The 17,108-nt window shown below is 40.0% G+C and overlaps 1 protein-coding gene across 3 annotated transcripts in view; it reads left to right on the top strand.

The window, feature by feature from the left end:
- The window catches only part of LOC147346673 (uncharacterized), a 51,820-nt gene that overhangs the window by 11,415 nt on the left and 23,297 nt on the right, over positions 1-17,108 (top strand). Inside the window, exon 2 of one of the 3 annotated variants that reach the window (XM_086371366.1) lies at positions 16,484-16,637. The exons of 1 other annotated variant lie outside the window; for it this stretch is intronic. The gene's annotated coding sequence lies outside the window, so the exon portion shown is untranslated. Of the gene's footprint in view, positions 1-108; positions 16,638-17,108 lie in introns of those variants that run through there. One more of the 3 variants, XR_015153097.1, reaches the window with a different exon arrangement.

Below are 17,108 nucleotides of genomic sequence, written 5' to 3'. Positions count from 1 at the left end.
GAAAGTTATGACCAACCTAGATAGCATATTCAAAAGCAGAGACATTACTTTGCCAACAAAGGTTCATCTAGTCAAGGCTATGGTTTTTCCTGTGGTCATGTATGGATGTGAGAGTTGGACTGTGAAGAAGGCTGAGCACCGAAGAATTGATGCTTTTGAGCTGTGGTGTTGGAGAAGACTCTTGGGAGTCCCTTGGACTGCAAGGAGATCCAACCAGTCCATTCTAAAGGAGATCAGCCCTGGGATTTCTTTGGAAGGAATGATGCTAAAGCTGAAACTCCAGTACTTTGGCCACCTCATGCAAAGTGTTGACTCATTGGAAAAGACTCTGATGCTGGGAGGGATTGAGGGCAGGAGGAGAAGGGGACGACAGAGGATAAGATGGCTGGATGGCATCACTGACTCGATGGACGTGAGTCTGAGTGAACTCCGGGGGTTGGTGATGGACAGGGAGGCCTGGCGTGCTGCGATACATGGGGTCGCAAAGAGTCGGAGACGACTGAGCGACTGATCTGATCTGATCTGATGGAGAAACAGTGTAGTTCAGTTCAGTTCAGTCGCTCAGTCGTGTCCGACTCTTTGCGACGCCGTTTTCTGAATGTTGAGCTTTAAGCCAACTTTTTCACTCTCCACTTTCACTTTCATCAAGAGGCTTTTGAGTTCCTCTTCACTTTCTGCCATAAGGGTGGTGTCATCTGCATATCTGAGGTTATTGATATTTCTTCCAGCCCAGCATTTCTCATGATGTACTCTGCATGTAAGTTAAATAAGCAGGGTGACAATATACAGCCTTGATGTACTCCTTTTCCTATTTGGAACTAGTCTGTTGTTCCATGTCCAGTTCCAACTGTTGCTTCCTGACCTGCATATAGGTTTCTTAAGAAGCAGGTCAGGTGGTCTGGCATTCCCATCTCTTTCAGGGTTTTCCACAGTTTATTGTGATCCACACAGTCAAAGGCTTTGGCATAGTCAATAAAGCAGAAATAGATGTTTTTCCAGAACTCTCTTGCTTTTTTGATGATCCAGTGGATGTTGGCAATTTTATTTCTGGTTCCTCTGCCTTTTCTAAAACCAGCTTGAACATCTGGAAGTTCATGGTTCATGTATTGCTGAAGCCTGGCTTGGAGAATTTTGAGCATTACTTTACTAGCGTGTGAGATGAGTGCAATTGTGTGGTAGTTTGAGCATTCTTTGGCATTGCCTTTCTTTGGGATTGGAATGAAAGCTGACCTTTTCTAGTCCTGTGGCCACTGCTGAGTTTTCCAAATTTGCTGGCATATTGAGTGCAGCACTTTCACAGCATCATCTTTCAGGATTTGAAATAGCTCGACTGGGATTCCATCACCTCCACTAGCTTTGTTTGTAGTGATGCTGTCTAAGGCCCACTTAACTTCACATTCCAGGATGTCTGGCTCTAGGTCAGTGATCACACCATCGTGATTATCTGGGTCTTGAAGATCTTTTTTGTACAGTTCTTCTGTGTATTCTTGCCACCTCTTCTTAAATATCTTCTGCTTCTATTAGGTCCATACCATTTCTGTACTTTATGGAGGAACAGTCCCAATTAAAAAAAACAAAACAAAACTTGCCACGTTTTGCCTTGTACTGAAGCCTACCAGATACCAAAATATTCCCTCTCTTCCCCCAGCACACGATTTTAAACAACTTTTTATTACTTCACTCAAAGTTGAGTAGACAGTCAATAAACAACAGTTACATGAGGAAAATCTCATAGCATCATTACCCAAAACAAAGGAACAGAGGGGAAACAGAAAATCAAGTCTTAAACAAAAATCTCAACCTCAGGGAGTAACAACCATGAAATGGGAACATGATAATATTCAGAAAGGAAGTGGGGGAGGGAAGAAGGGAGACTGAAAAGATGCTGTCCAAAAAAAAAAAAAAACTTGAAAATTTAAAATATGAAAGATTTTCAAAGATACAATGGAAAATTTGGAAGGTGAAGTTGAAGTCTCAGAGAGTAGAGGGAAAATAGGAAAGTAAAGAGAAGAGAAAAGAGAATTTGAGGATGAATTCAGCACACATAACATGCCATTTATAGTAATTCTAGAAAGGAAATGATTGATTTTCCCAGAAATGAAGGTCTTGAGTTTCCAGAATGAACAACTTCCAGTACCCTAGTACAATGAATGCAGAAAGATCTTAACAACACTAGTGGTAGAAAAAGGGAGGATCCTAAAAACTTTCAGAGAGAAAAAGCAGGTCACCTGGAAAAGATTATTAGTCTAAGGATACCAGGTTAGAAGGCATCAGGATAATCCCTTCAAATGCTGAAAGAACATTGTTTTCCTGTATAGAAGTCTATACCTTGCCAAAATATCTATCAAGTGTGGGAATAGTATAAAGACATTTTCAGACTTGTAAGGTCTCATTTATCTATTCTTTCTCAGGAAGCAACTGGATGACATTTTCCATAAAAATGATGGAGGGGAAAAAAAATCAAGAAAAACAAAAATCATGGTATCCATGAAATGTGTATGCTGTGTACTAAGTCACATCAGTCGTGTCCAACTCTGTGTGACCCTGTGGACTGTAGCTTGCCAGGCTCCTCAGTCCATGGGATTCTCCAGGCAAGAAAACTGGAGTGGGTTGCCATTTCCTTCTCCAGGGGCTCTTCCTGACTCAGGGATTGAACCCATCTCTCTTAAGTCTCCTGCATTGGTAGGCAGGTTCTTTACCACCTGGGAAGCCACCCATGATATAGGATCCCCAATTATGATGAAAGGAAAGTTGTTAGGCAGGCTTACAGTGCAACCATTACAGTTGGAGAACTCCAGAAATGATTGGGATGGATAATTTACCAGATATATTTGACCATATAAGAGGAGGCTTTCAGTACTGAGAAAGAGTTTAGAGAAATGGCAACCCACTCCAGTATTCTTAGATGGGAAATCCCATGGACAGGAGCCTGGTGGGCTACAGTCCATGGGATTGCAAAAGAGTTGGACAAGACTTAGCAACTAAACAACCACAATAATAAAGAAAATTAAAATTTCAAAATAGGCAATTATTAATTCTAGGAAAGACAACCCATGTGAGAAAGATATAATTTCAATTGGGCCTATATGGCTCATTTGCAAGCATTTATATAATCATAATAATGAGTGGCCACCTCATGCGAAGAGTTGACTCATTGGAAAAGACTCTGATGCTGGGAAAGATTGAAGGCAGGAGCAGAAGGGGACGACAGAGGATGAGATGGCTGGATGGCATCACCGACTCGATGGACCTGAGTCTGAGTGAACTCCGGGAGTTGGTGATGGACAGGGAGGCCTGGCGTGCTGTGATTCATGGGGTCGCAAAGAATCGGACACGACTGAGCGACTGAACTGAACTGAACTGAATAATGAAAAACAATAGAGATTTAACTAAAAATTATGATAAGACTTTTTTGAGACTGAGGTGAGTGGTCAGAGATATAAGTTAAATCCTCATTATCTGTAGTTGAAGTATAACTATAAAGTTGAAAACTCAAGAACTGATAGTAAATGTGTGTTTTTAGAAATGGAAGTTAAATACTGGAAGAAACTACTAAAGAGTTTGCAATTGTTGGTTGTGGATTGGGAGAGAAAGAGTTGGGCTGAAGCAGTTTTATTTTATTTTTAACTATTTATTTTTGATTGCTTTATTGCCGCACATGGACTTGCTCTAGCTGTGGCAAGCGGGGGCTTCCCTTCTCGTGGCGCGCAGGCCCTGGGCACACCGCCTTCAGTAGTTGTGGCACGTGGGCTCAATGGTTGTGGCTCGAGGGCTCTAGAGCATGGGCCCTAGAGTAGTTGTGAGGCATGGGCTTTAGTTGCTCCATGGCGTGGAGAGTCTTCCTGGACTGGGATCAAACCGGTGTCCCCTGCATTGGCAGGTGGATTCTTATCCACGGTACCACCAGGGAAGCCCTGGTTTTATTGTTAAGCCTTAGTATTATTTGACTTTTAAAAAACTTGTAAGCTCATAAAAGTTAATATGAAATATATTTAAATGATATTACTTCAAAAGTAAGTGGATGGATTGAAGAGTGGCTATAATAAATTAGCTTTCCAATTCAATATGTCAGAAAGAGTATGTGTTATGCAGAAAAGTTATTGGGTTGGCCAGAAAGTTTGTTCGGGTTCTTCTATAAGCTGTTACACGAAAACCCAAACGACCTTTTTGGCCAACCCAGGATTAACATAGCAGACCTGACTGCTGTCCTTTGAAATGCCTGCTTACATGGATGGCATCTGGGAGCTTCCAGGATTTCAGGAAGGTTCTCACCACCCTCACTGATGAGAGTGGTTCACTGTGCCTGAACTGTTTGTGCAGACAGTATGGTTTACCGTAGCCGTCTGCTTTCCTTCTGGAGTACATGTCACCAGGCAGAGGGGATCTTTGTAACCAACCCCCATTAAATCTCTGTTCAGTCTCTAATGAGCTTCCCTGGTAAACAACTTTTGGCAAGTGTTGTTACAACTCATTGTTGAGGGAATTAAGTGCATCCTCTATGAGAGAGAACTCTTGGAAGCTTGGTCTTGGTTTCCTCCAGACTACGCCCCCTGTGCCTTTTTTCTTTGCTGATTTTACTGATTTTGTTCTGTATCTTTTCTCTGTAAGAAATCATAACCACACATACAGCTGCATGTTGAATCCTGATTCCTCCTAAGGAATCATGGAATTTGGAGGTGGTCTTGAGGACCCCAACACACATTTTTTTTACTCCAAATACCCATTAAAATATTAATGTAAGAAAAAAAATATTAATGTAAGTGCAAGATGTGTGCTTGCAAGCAATAAAACCCAATTCTAGCTGTCTCAGAGAATAAAATAGCATTTATTGGCAGGGTTGAAGCAAGGGCTTTCGGAATTGAAAGGAGACTGGAGAAGCAAGCTAGAATGTCATTGCCATCACTGCTTATATATAAATAATATCTTAATTTTTTTCCCGTTAAGTTACTGGTATTGCAAGTACAGTTTATTGTTGCCTGTCCATCTTGTATTTAGCCACCTTGCTAAACTTTCTTATTATTTCTAATAATATGGTTGGTTCTTAAAGGTTTTCTCTGTAGATAATTATAGGTGATAGTTTTGATCTTCCCTTTTCAAACATTAGGTCTGACCTACCTTCCTCCCCCTTTCTCTTTCATCCCTTCTTCCCTTCCTTCCCTTTCTCCCCCCGACCCCCACACCCCTCTCTGTCTTACTGACCTTCAGCACGATGTTAGAGGCCGTAGACACCCCTGCCTTGTTACTCCAGTTTTATAGAAATGCTTCTGACATTTCCCTACTAAGAATGATGTGTGCTTTCAGTGTTATGTGAGATACTCTTTAACAGACTCAGAAAGATCATTTCTATTCTCACGTTGCTAAAAGTTGTTTTATCATGATGAGTGTTGAATTTTATCAAATACTTCTTCTGCATCTATTAACATGATAATTGGTTTTCTCCTTTACTCTTAATGTGAAGAATTGGTTCTCTAATATTAAACCATTCTTGTATCTCTGGAATTTACCTGGCTTTGTCATGATTTATTATCTCTTTTATACATCACTGATTTGGTTTGCTAACGTTTTAATTAATGTATATGCATCTACGGTCACAAGTGAGATTGACTATAATTTGATAGTTTGGAGAATTAAGTTTTATTAATCTCATAGAATGAGTTGGAAATATTTCCTCTTTTTCAGTCTTCTGGAAGAGTTTGTATATGAAATGAACTGTTTCTTGGAAAGTTGGAATATTTTTCTAAAATTTTGTTCATCTAAGTTTTGCAAAATGTTTTCTTTTAAATCTCTGCTGCACCTATAGTTATGTTCCCCTTTGCATTATGAGTATTTTTTATTCTCTCCTTTCTTATCCCTTTTACCGCAAGTCTCCATCAATTTCATTAGTTTTCTCCCCCCAGATCGCTAGCTCCTGGCCTTTTTGATCATCTCTAGTTTATTTTTTCTGATTGTTGCTCTAATCATTTTAATCTGCTTCCTTTCATTTTATTCTGTTATTTTTCTAACAAGTTAGGTGCCTGTTTTTTTTTTAATTTTCAGACTTTTTTCGTTTCTAATATAAGCATCAAAATGATAAGTTTAGCTTGAATTACCACTGTTGTTTGTTTCTCAAGTCTTGATATACAGTATTTTTATTATTGCTCAATTCTAAATATCTTTATGCTTCTATTATGATTTTATCTTGGATCCAAGTGTTTTAAGTGTGTGTGTTAAATTTTTAATTTTGCAATAACTGTAGATTCACAAGCACTTATAAGAAATAATAGAGAGATTCCATGTACATTTTATCCAGTTTCCTCCGATAGTAGCATCTTGCAAAACTATAGGAAATATCACAACCAGAATACTGACAATGATTGATGAGGATTCAGCTGTTAATCTTCGTGAGGATTCCTTATATGTGATTAATGATATCAGTCTTGCTGCTTTCAAGTCTCTCTTTGTCCTTGGTTTATGACAGTTTGAGTGTGATGTATCTAGACATGGATCTGTTTGGGTTTATCTTACTTAGGATGTGTTGAGCTTCTGGAGTTTCATGCATTTTGGGACATTTTGGGACATTGCTATGCTATGCTATGCTAAGTCGCTTCAGTCGTGTCCCACTCTGTGTGACCCCATAGACCACCTGGGATTCTCCAGGCAAGAACACGGGAGTGGGTTGCCATTTCCTTCTCCAGTGCATGAAAGAGAAAAGTGAAAGTGAAGTCGCTCAGTCGTGTCCGACTCTTAGCGACCCCATGGACTGCAGCCTACCAGGCTCCTCCGTTCATGGGATTTTCCAGGCAAGAGTACTGGAATGGGGTGCCATTATTTACCCCCAATTTTGTTGTTGTTGTTCTTTTCTTTCCTTTTGGGACCTCCGTTGTGCACACGTTGGTACACTTCATGGTGTTTCACAGGTGTCTGAAGCTCTGTTCATTTTTCTTTATTCCTTTTTTTTCTCTTTCTTTTCCTTAGACTGAAGAATCTCAATTGACATCTCTTCAAGTTTTCTGATTCTTTGTTCTGCCAGCTTGAACCTACAGTCGTGCTCCTTTAGTAAAAATTTTCATTTTCAGTTGTTGAACTAAGTTCTTTTTCTTTTTTAGCCACACCACATGGCCTGTGGAATCCCAGTTCCCGACTAGGGATTGAGCCCAGACCACAGCAATGAGAGTGCCGAGTCCTAACCAATGGACCACCAGAGAATTCCTCTGAAGTTCTCTTTTTATGTTGGGATTTATATTTATGTTGGTTCTTTTTTTAGTCTTTATTTGGTGAGACATTCTTACATTTTCCTTTAGTTCTTTAGACATGATTTCCTTTAGTTCTTTAAACAAATTTATAAAAGCTGATTTAAATTCTTTGTCTAGTGGAATCTATCCATCTAGGCTTTCTGCCAGACAGTTTCTATTAATTGCTTCCCCCCACCGCTCCCCACACCACCTTGTGTATGTCATATTTTCCCATTTCTTTGCATGTCTCATGTGTTTTTTGAAAACTAGGCGTTTCAATAATACAGTGTGGCACTCTGGACATCACATTCCCCGCTCTTCCCAGGGTTTATTGGTGCTGCTGCTATTTGTTTTAGTGACTTTCCTGAACTAATTCTGTAAGTCTGTATTCTTTGTCATGCTTGGCCACTTACAGTCTCTGCTTGGTTAGTTTAGTGATCAGGTAATGAATGGTCAGCTATTCCCGTACATGCTTTGAATTGATAAGTCTCCTGGCCTTTGCCTCTGTGTGTGTGTGTGTGTGTGATGTTAGGCTATAGGGTGTGTGTGTGTGTGATATTAGGGTATAGGGTGTGTGTGTGTGTGATGTTAGGGTATAGGGTGTGTGTGTGTGTGATATTAGGGTATGGGTGTGTGTGTGATGTTAGGGTATGGGGGTGTGTGTGTGTGATGTTAGGGTACAGGGGTGTGTGTGTGTGATGTTAGGGTATGGGGGTGTGTGTGATGTTAGGGTATGGGTGTGTGTGTGTGTGGTGTTATGGTATAGCTTCAAGAATGCAGCACACTGTTGACAGCTGTGCCCTAGTCTTTACTTCCTGCTTGTGCAGAGCCTCAAGGTCTCTCAGCAGTGAGTGAGATTAGGGTCGTCTCAGGCCTTTCCTAGGCGTGCACACAGCCCTGCGCATACAAGTGGCCTTCTAGATATCCAAGAATATGTTGAAACTTTTCAAATATTCCTGTAGATATCTTACTCCAAAGTTTCTCCTTTGAAAGTTTTGGTCAGCTTCTTCTTTCCCCTCCCCAGTTGCTATCACCTAAAGCACCTATGATGTTACACAGTTGCCACTGGTTATTTTCAGTAAATGCTCCAGGGAAAAGGGTATTCACAGTGAATGAGCTCTGAGTCAGTTGAAATAAACACAGGTCCTACCAGTGGTGGTTTACAGGGAACTGCCAGGCAGGTCAAATGGTGACAGTTGTTTGGGGAGGGAGCCTTTGAGAAGCTCCACGCCTGTGTTAGCCCTTTCAGTGACTGCTAGGCTGCTAGTCTTCTTATTGTTGTTCAGTCGCTAAGTCAAGTTCGACTCTTTGCAACCCCATGGACTGCAGCATGCCAGGCTTCCCTATCCTCCAGACTCCCAGAGCTTAGCCAAATTCGTCTCCACTGAATTGGTGATACTATCCAACCATCTCATCCTCTGCCTCCCCCTTCTTTTGCCTTCAGCCTTTCCCAGCATCAGAGTCTTTTCCAATGAGTTGGCTCTCCCCATCAGGTGGCCATCAGCATCAGTCCTTCCAATGAATATTCAGGGTTGATTTCCTTTAGGATTGACTAGTTTGCTCTCCCTGCAGTCCAAGGGACTCTCAAGAGTCTTTTCCAGCACCACAATTCAAAAGCATCAATTCTTAACTACCAATATTTCATGATATGAGTATACCACGGTTTGTTTAACCATTTACCCATTGAAGGACATCTGAGTTGCTTCTGATTTGGGGAAAACTGGACATCCACGTGCAAGAGAATGAAGCTAGACCACAATACACCATACACAAAAATTAACTCAGAATGGATTAAAGACTTGAGACTCCTACAAGAAAACATAGGCAGTAAGTTCTTTGACGTCTGTCTCGGCAATGATTTTTTAGATTTGACACCAAAAGTAAAAGTAAGTTTGATATATATGTCAAACTAAAAAAAACTCCTGCACAACAAAGGAAACCATCAACAAAATGAAAAGGCAGACCATCTAATGGGAGAAAATATTTGCAAAGCATAGATCTGACAAGGGGTTAATATCCAAAATATATAAAGAACTCAATAGCAAAGGACAAAACAATCCAGTTTTTAAATGGGCAGAGGATCTGAATGAACATTTTCCCAAAGAAGACATAAAAAATAGCCAACAGGTACATGAGAAGCTACTCAACATCACTGTCAGGGGACTGCAAATCAAAAGCACAATGAGATATCACGTCACACATTTTAGAATGGTTATTATTAAAAAATCAAGAAGTAACAGGTATTGGTGGGGATATGGAGAAAAGGGGATCTTCCTGGCAGTGGGAATGTAAACTGGTACAGCCACTATGGAAAACAGCATGAAGGTTTGTCAAAAAAATCAAAACTAGAATTACAAAATGATCCAGCAGTTCCACCTCTGGGTATTTATCCAAAGGAAATGAAAACACTTGAAAAGATATTTGCATCCCTATGTTCATTGCAGAATTATTTGCAGTAGCCAAGAGATGGAAACATCTAAGTGTCTGCTGATGGATGAATGGATAAAGATGTGTTGTATAAGTCAACTGTATAAATTTGAATATTATTCAGCTATAAAAAAGAAGGAAATCCTGCCATTTGTGACTACATGGATGAACTTTGAAGGCATTATACTAAGTGAAGTAAGCCAGACAGACAAGTGTTGCTGCTGCTAAGTCACGTCAGTCGTGTCTGACTCTGCGACCCCATAGACGGCAGCCCACCAGGCTCCCGTCCCTGGGATTCTCCAGGCAAGAATACTGGAGTGTGTTGCCATGTCCTTCCCCAGTGCGTGAAAGTGAAAAGTGAAAGTGAAGTTGCTCAGTCACATCCGACTCTTCTCGACCCCATGGACTGTAGCCCTGAATCCCAGGCTCCTCCGTCCATGGGATTTCCCAGGCAAGAGTACTGGAGTGGGTTGCCATTGCCTTCTCCAAGACAAGTGTTATATGATATCAATTATATTTGTAATCTCAAACAAACTCATAAAGACAGAGAGTAGATTGATGGTTGCCAGAGATGGGGTTTAGGGTAGGCAAAATGAGTTAAGGGAGTCAAAAGGTACAAACTTCCAGCTACAAATAAGTCCTAGGACTATAATGTCTAGCATGTGGACTATAGTTAATAATACTGTATTGTATGCTAAAGAGAACCTAAAAGTTCTCACCATGGGACTTCCTTGGTGGTCCTGTGCCTAAGACTCCACATTCCCAATGCAGGGGCCCCAGGTTCAATTTCTGCTCAGGGAACTGGATCCCTCCCGTATGCCGTGACTAAGAGTCCTAAGAGTTGAATGCTGCAACTAAAGATCCTGCATGCTGCAACTAGGACCCAGTTCAGTTCAGTTCAGTCGCTCAGTCGTGTCCGACTCTTTGCAACCCCATGAATCGCAGCACACCAGGCCTCCCTGTCCACTACCAACTCCTGGAGTTCACCCAGACTCACGTCCATCGAGTCAGTGATGCCATCCAGACATCTCATCCTCTGTCGTCCCCTTCTCCTCCTGCCCCCAATCCCTCCCAGCATCAGAGTCTTTACCAATGAGTCAACTCTTCGCATGAGGTGGCCAAAGTACTGGACTTTCAGCTTTAGCATCATTCCTTGCAAAGAAATCTCAGGGATGATCTCCTTCAAATGGACTGGTTGGATCTCCTTGCAGTTCAAGGGACTCTCAAGAGTCTTCTCCAGCACCACAGCTCAAAAGCATCAATTCTTCCGCACTCAGCCTTCTTCATAGTCCAACTCTCACATCCATACATGACCATAGGAAAAACCATAGCCTTGACTAGACGAACCTTTGTTGGCAAAGTAATGTCTCTGCTTTTGAATATGCTATCTAGGTTGGTCATAACTTTCCTTCCAAGGAGTAAGCGTCTTTTAATTTCATGGCTGCAGTCACCGTCTGCAGTGATTTTGGAGCCCAGAAAAATAAAGTCTGACACTGTTTCCATTGTTTCCCCATCTATTTCCCATGAAGTGATGGGACCGGATGCCATGATCTTCGTTTTCTGAATGTTGAGCTTTAAGCCAACTTTTTCACTCTCCACTTTCATTTTCATCAAGAGGCTTTTTAGTTCCTCTTCACTTTCTGCCATAAGGGTGGTGTCATCTGCATATCTGAGGTTATTGATATTTCTCCTGGCAATCTTGATTCCAGCTTGTGCTTCTTCCAGTCCAGCATTTCTCATGATGTAGTCTGCATATAAGTTAAATAAACAGGGTGACGATATACAGCCTTGACAAACTCCTTTTCCTATTTGGAACCAGTCTGTTGTTCCATGTCCAGTTCTAACTGTTGCTTCCTGACCTGCATACACATTTCTCAAGAGGCAGATCGGGTGATCTGGTATTCCCATCTCTTTCAGAATTTTCCACAGTTTATTGTGATCGACACAGTCAAAGGCTTTGGCATAGTCAATAAAGCAGAAATAGATGTTTTTCTGGAACTCTCTTGCTTTTTCCATGATCCAGCGGCTGTTGGCAATTTGATCTCTGGTTCCTCTGCCTTTTCTAAAACCAGCTTGAACATTCGGTTCACATATTGCTGAAGCCTGGCTTGGAGAATTTTGAGCATTACTTTACTAGCGTGTGAGATGAGGGCAATTGTGCGGTCGTTTGAGCATTCTTTGGCATTGCCTTTCTTTGGGATTGGAATGAAAACTGACCTTTTCCAGTCCTGTGGCCACTGCTGAGTTTTCCAAATTTGCTGGCATATTGAGTGCAGCACTTTCACAGCATCATCTTTCAGGATTTGGAATAGCTCAACTGGAATTCCATCACCTCCACTAGCTTTGTTCGTAGTGATGCTTTCTAAGGCCCACTTGACTTCACATTCCAGCATGTCTGGCTCTAGGTCAGTGATCACACCATTGTGATTATCTGGGTCGTGAAGATCTTTTTTGTACAGTTCTTCTCAACCAAATAAATACTTTTTTTAAAGTTCTCACCACAAGAAAAAAAAGCTGTGTATGGTAATGAATGTTAACTGGACTTATTTGGTGATCATTTTGCAGTATATACAGATAATGAACCAATTGTGCGCCTGAAACCAATTTATATGTCAATTATATCTCAATTTTTTTTTTAAGAAAAGCATTTTCTTTGTGTTACGGGATTAAGCCAGTGGCCCAGAGTTATCCATGAAATCAGGTAGAAGGTACAGGTAAGCAGTGAGTGGTACATAGATAAGTCTTCCTGAATAGTATGAAAAACTTAGAACTCTTTTACTCCAACTTCCTGGCCTTTTGATTACATACTATAATTTTCTAGGATTTTAGACCTGGTCTTTTGAATTTAATCGTTGTGGCTAAGTAACAAATTCATGGTGAACTTCCCTGGTGGTTCAGCGGTAAAGAATCCGACTGCCAGTGCAGGAGACGTGGGTTTGATTCCTAGGTTGGGAAGATCCCCTGGAGAAGGAAATGGCAACCCACTCTGGTGTTCTTCCCTGGGAAATCCCATGGACAAAGGAGTTTGGTGTGCTACAGTCCATGGGGGTGCAAAGGGTCGGATATGACTTAGCAACTAAACAGCAAACTGCCCATACAGGTGAAATTTGGGTTGTTTCAGCCTTATTGCAAGCAGTTCTGCTAAGAATAGCTTTATGCACATACTGTTTTGTACACATGGAAGTATATCTGTGGGATAAACCACCCAAAGTAAAATTCCTGCGTCAAAGGCTACATGCATTTGGAAATGGGATAGCTCTCCATAAGGACTCTGCCAGTTGACGCTCATATAAAACATGTGTGAGAGGGCCTGTTTTCCCACAGCTTCATTTTAGCAAGCTTTTAGATTTTTGCTGCTCTGATAGGTGAAAAAATAATATTTTGATGTAGTTTTAACTTGAATTTCTATTATTATGAGGGAGCTTGAGCATTCTTTCATATGTTTAAAGCCATCAACCTGGAAATTGACTAGAGTATGAAATATATTAGTTTGTATATACATTTGTTAAAAATGGCGGAACTGTGCACTTTAAATCTGTGCATTCACTGTGTGTAAATTATACTTCTGGTGCCATTTAAACAATTTAATTTTTTGTTTGGCTGCATTAGGTCTTAGTTGCAGCACATGGGATCTTCACTGCAGTGTGCAGGCTTTGTTGCCCCTTGCCATGTGGGATCTTAGTTCCCTGACCAGGAATCTAACCTGTGTACCCTGCATTGCAAGGTGGTTTCTTAACCACTGGACCACCAGAGAAGGCCCTCTAGGACCATTTTGAAAAAAAGGTTTTTCTTTCTCTATTTAATGAGTTTGTCAAAAATAATTTGACCATATAATGTGTGGATCTATTCCTTGACTCTATTACATTGATCTATTTGTGCTTTTGCCAGTGTTACACTGTCTTGATTTTCTTTGCTTTATTATAAGCTTTGAAGGCATGTAGAATAATATCTCCAAATTTACTTTCCTTTTCTAAGGTTATTTTGAGTATTTATATCCTTTGCAGTTCCACATAAATTTTAGAATCAGCTTGTCAATTTCCATAATAAAGTTATGGAGATTTTGATTGGGATTTCACTGAGTCTCTATATCAATTTAGGGGGAATAGCTTAAACAATATGTATGAGTCTTACAATCCATTAATAGACTATTTTTTCCATGAATGTGTGTCTTTAATTTAACTCAGAAATGTTTTGTAGATTTCAGTGCAAAGGTTTTATGCATTTTTATTAAATGACCCTTAAGTATTTTCTGTGTTTTAGATGATCATATAGATGACTTTTTGCTGGCTACTCTTATTTGTTTTTCCATTAACTTTGGGGATGAAATTGGTCATAAAAAGAAGAGAGGGTGTGGAGAAAAGGGAACCCTCTTGCATTGTTGGTGGGAATGTAAGTTGATACAGCCTCTATGGAAGACAGTATTGAAATTCCTTTAAAAACTAGGAGTAAAACTACCATATGACCCAGAAATCCTACTATTAGGCATATATCCTGAAGAAACCAGAATTGAAAAAGATACACATACCCCACGGTTCACTGCAGCACTATTTACAGTAGCTAGGACATGGAAGCAACCTAGATGTCCATTGACAGATGGATAAAGAAGCTGTAGTACATATATAAAATGGAATATTACCCAGCCATAAAGAGGAATACGTTTGAGTCAGTTCTAATGAGGTGGATGAACATAGAGCCTATTATATAGAGTGAAGTAAAGTCAGAGAAAAACAAATACCATATACTAACACATATATATGGGCTCTAGAAAGACAGTACTGATGAAGCTGTTTGCAGGCCAGCAGTGGAGACACAGACGTGAAGAACAGATGTACAGGCGTGGGGGCTGGGGAGGAAGGAGAAGGTGGGGCAAATGGAGAAAGTAACGTGGAGACGTATACGCCGCCGTACGCAAAATACATAGTCAATGGGAACTTGCTGTATGACTCAGGGAACTCGAGCAGGGGCTCTGTAACAACCTAGAGGGATGGGATGAGGTGGAAAGTAGGAGAGAGGTTCAAGAGGTAGGGGGCATGCATATACCTGTGACTGATTCATGTTGACGTATGGCAGAAACCAACACAATATTGTAGAGCAATTATCCTTCAATTAAAAATAAAAAATTTTAAATAAATCATTTGATATTTTTAAAGGGAAAATCAAAACCTTTTTGATATTGTCTTTTAAACTCAATATTCAAAAAACTAAGATCATGGCATCCAGTCCCATCACTTCATGGCAAATAGCTGGGGAAACAATGGAAACAGTGACAGACTTTGTTTCCTTGGGCTCCAAAAATCACTGCAGATGGTGATTGCAGCCATGAAATTAAAAGACACTTGCTCCTTGGAAGAAAAGCTATGACAAACCTAGACACCATATTAAAAAGTAGAGACATTACTTTACCAGCAAGGTCCATATAGTCAAAGCTGTGGCTTTTCTAGTAGTCACGTATGTATGGATTTGAAAGTTGGACAGCTGAGTGCCAAAGAATTGATGCTTTTGAACTGTGGTGTTGGAAAAGACCCTTGAGAGTCCTTTGGACTGCAAGGACGTCAAACCAGTCCGTCCCAAAGGAAATCAGTTCTGAATATTCATTGCAAGGACTGAGGCTGAAGCTGAAGCTCCAGTACTTTGGCCACCTGATACAAAGAACTGACTCATTGGAAAAGACCCTGATGCTGAGAAAAACTGAGGGCAGGAGGAGAAGGGGACGACAGAGGATGAGGTGGTTGGATGGCATCACTGACTCGATGGACATGAGTTTGAGCAAGCTCTGGGAGGTGGTGATGGATGGGGAGGCCTCGTGTGCTGCAGTCCATTGGGTCTCAAAGAGTCAGACACGACTCAGCGACTGAACTGAACTTATTCAGTAATAAGGTCTATTTTCTGAAGGCTTGTGTGCTTATGTGCATCACTCCCCACCCACCCCACCCCACCCCCATGCTTACTAGGTCTTACACATTTCTGTTAGTGTTATTCCTGAGTATTTTATATTTTTGTTGCTGTAGTGAATGAGGCCTTTACTTCAGTGTATTTTCTGATTATTATTTGCAAATGTGAAAATTACTTATGTTCTACTTTACTGGATTTTTTTTATTATTTGTAGTAGTTTTTGGTTGATTATCTTGCATTTTCCATGTGTATAGTCACATCATGTGCAAAGAGTAATAGACCCCCTCCTTTGCAATTTCTGTACTTCTGAACTCTTTTCAGTCTTTGCCCATTGTGTTGGTAGTATCTCTAGAATAATATTAATAACAATCTTGGTAGTAGACAGACTTTTCCTAATTTCAATGAAAATGCTCCTGCTATTTCCTCATTAAGCATTATGTTTGTTTTGGGGATATAAAGAAGAATCTATCCCTATTTTTTAGAGGATTTTAAAATCAAGGATGGTTTGTTGAACATTATCAAAACTTTCTTAGTATCTGTGAAAATTATATCCTTATATTGAACTATTTTTGTATTTTTAAAATAATCTTACTCGATTGTAACATGTTGTCTTTAATGTATTCCTATTTTTTGTTTTTGCTATATGTTACTTAGTGTACTTAGGCAGTATTTGTATGATCCCTTTCTCTTGAAGGTAGACATATATTTCATATATTATATATGAAATATAATAGAGTATATCACTCCCATGACTATGTTATGTGGCAAAGACTAAGGGATTTTGTTGATGTAATTAAGTCCCTAATCTGTTGACTTTTGACTTGATGAAAGGGAGATTACTTTGGATAAGCCTTACCTGATCAGGTAAAGGCTTTAAAAGAGAGTTTAGGGCTTTCTCTGAAGTCAGAGCTTTCCTGCTGCCTTTGAAGATGTCAACTCTTTTGAGTTTACAGCCACAAAGGAATGAATTCTTCCAACAACCATGTGAGCTTGAAAAAGGATGTGATCCCCAGACGAGAGTGCAGCCTGACTGGCACCTTGGTTGTTACCTTGTGAGACGCTGAAGACCCAGCTAAGCTGTGTTCAGGCTCCTAAGCAATGGAAACTGTGAGATAATAACTGTACATTGTTTTAAGCTGCTGTATTTGTGGTAATTTATCTCATAGCAGTTGACAACTAACACTCAGTATTTTTGCATAAATACTCAGAAGTAAGAGTGGTCTGTAATTTCCTTCCTCATCAGATTTGGATATTAATGTTATACCTACTTTATAGAAATAACTTGAAAGTCTTTTTCATTTTCAGTCCCTTGAAATAGCTTCGAAAAGCATTCTGGAATTAAGCATTAGACTTCTTAAAGGCTTGGTAACACTTCCTTGTGAAATCTGGGACTGATTTTTTTTTTTTTTTGATAGAAGTGTTCTTTAAAAACGATCATATTTTAATCTTCTTCTTATTTTATTTATTTTGATAAATTATATAACTCCTCACAAGTGATATATTTCATATAGGTTTTCAAAATTGCTTACATAGGGTTAAACAAAAAAAATAATTTTTTTTTTTTTTTTGGCCAAGCAG

Source organism: Bos grunniens, chromosome 23, assembly GCF_055505025.1.
Source record: "Bos grunniens cultivar Pamir isolate PY7600 chromosome 23, Bosgru_T2T1.0, whole genome shotgun sequence".
Classification (NCBI taxonomy): domain Eukaryota; kingdom Metazoa; phylum Chordata; class Mammalia; order Artiodactyla; family Bovidae; genus Bos; species Bos grunniens.
Note: the sequence above shows the minus strand (reverse complement) of the source record. Positions and strands in the feature narration are given on the sequence as shown.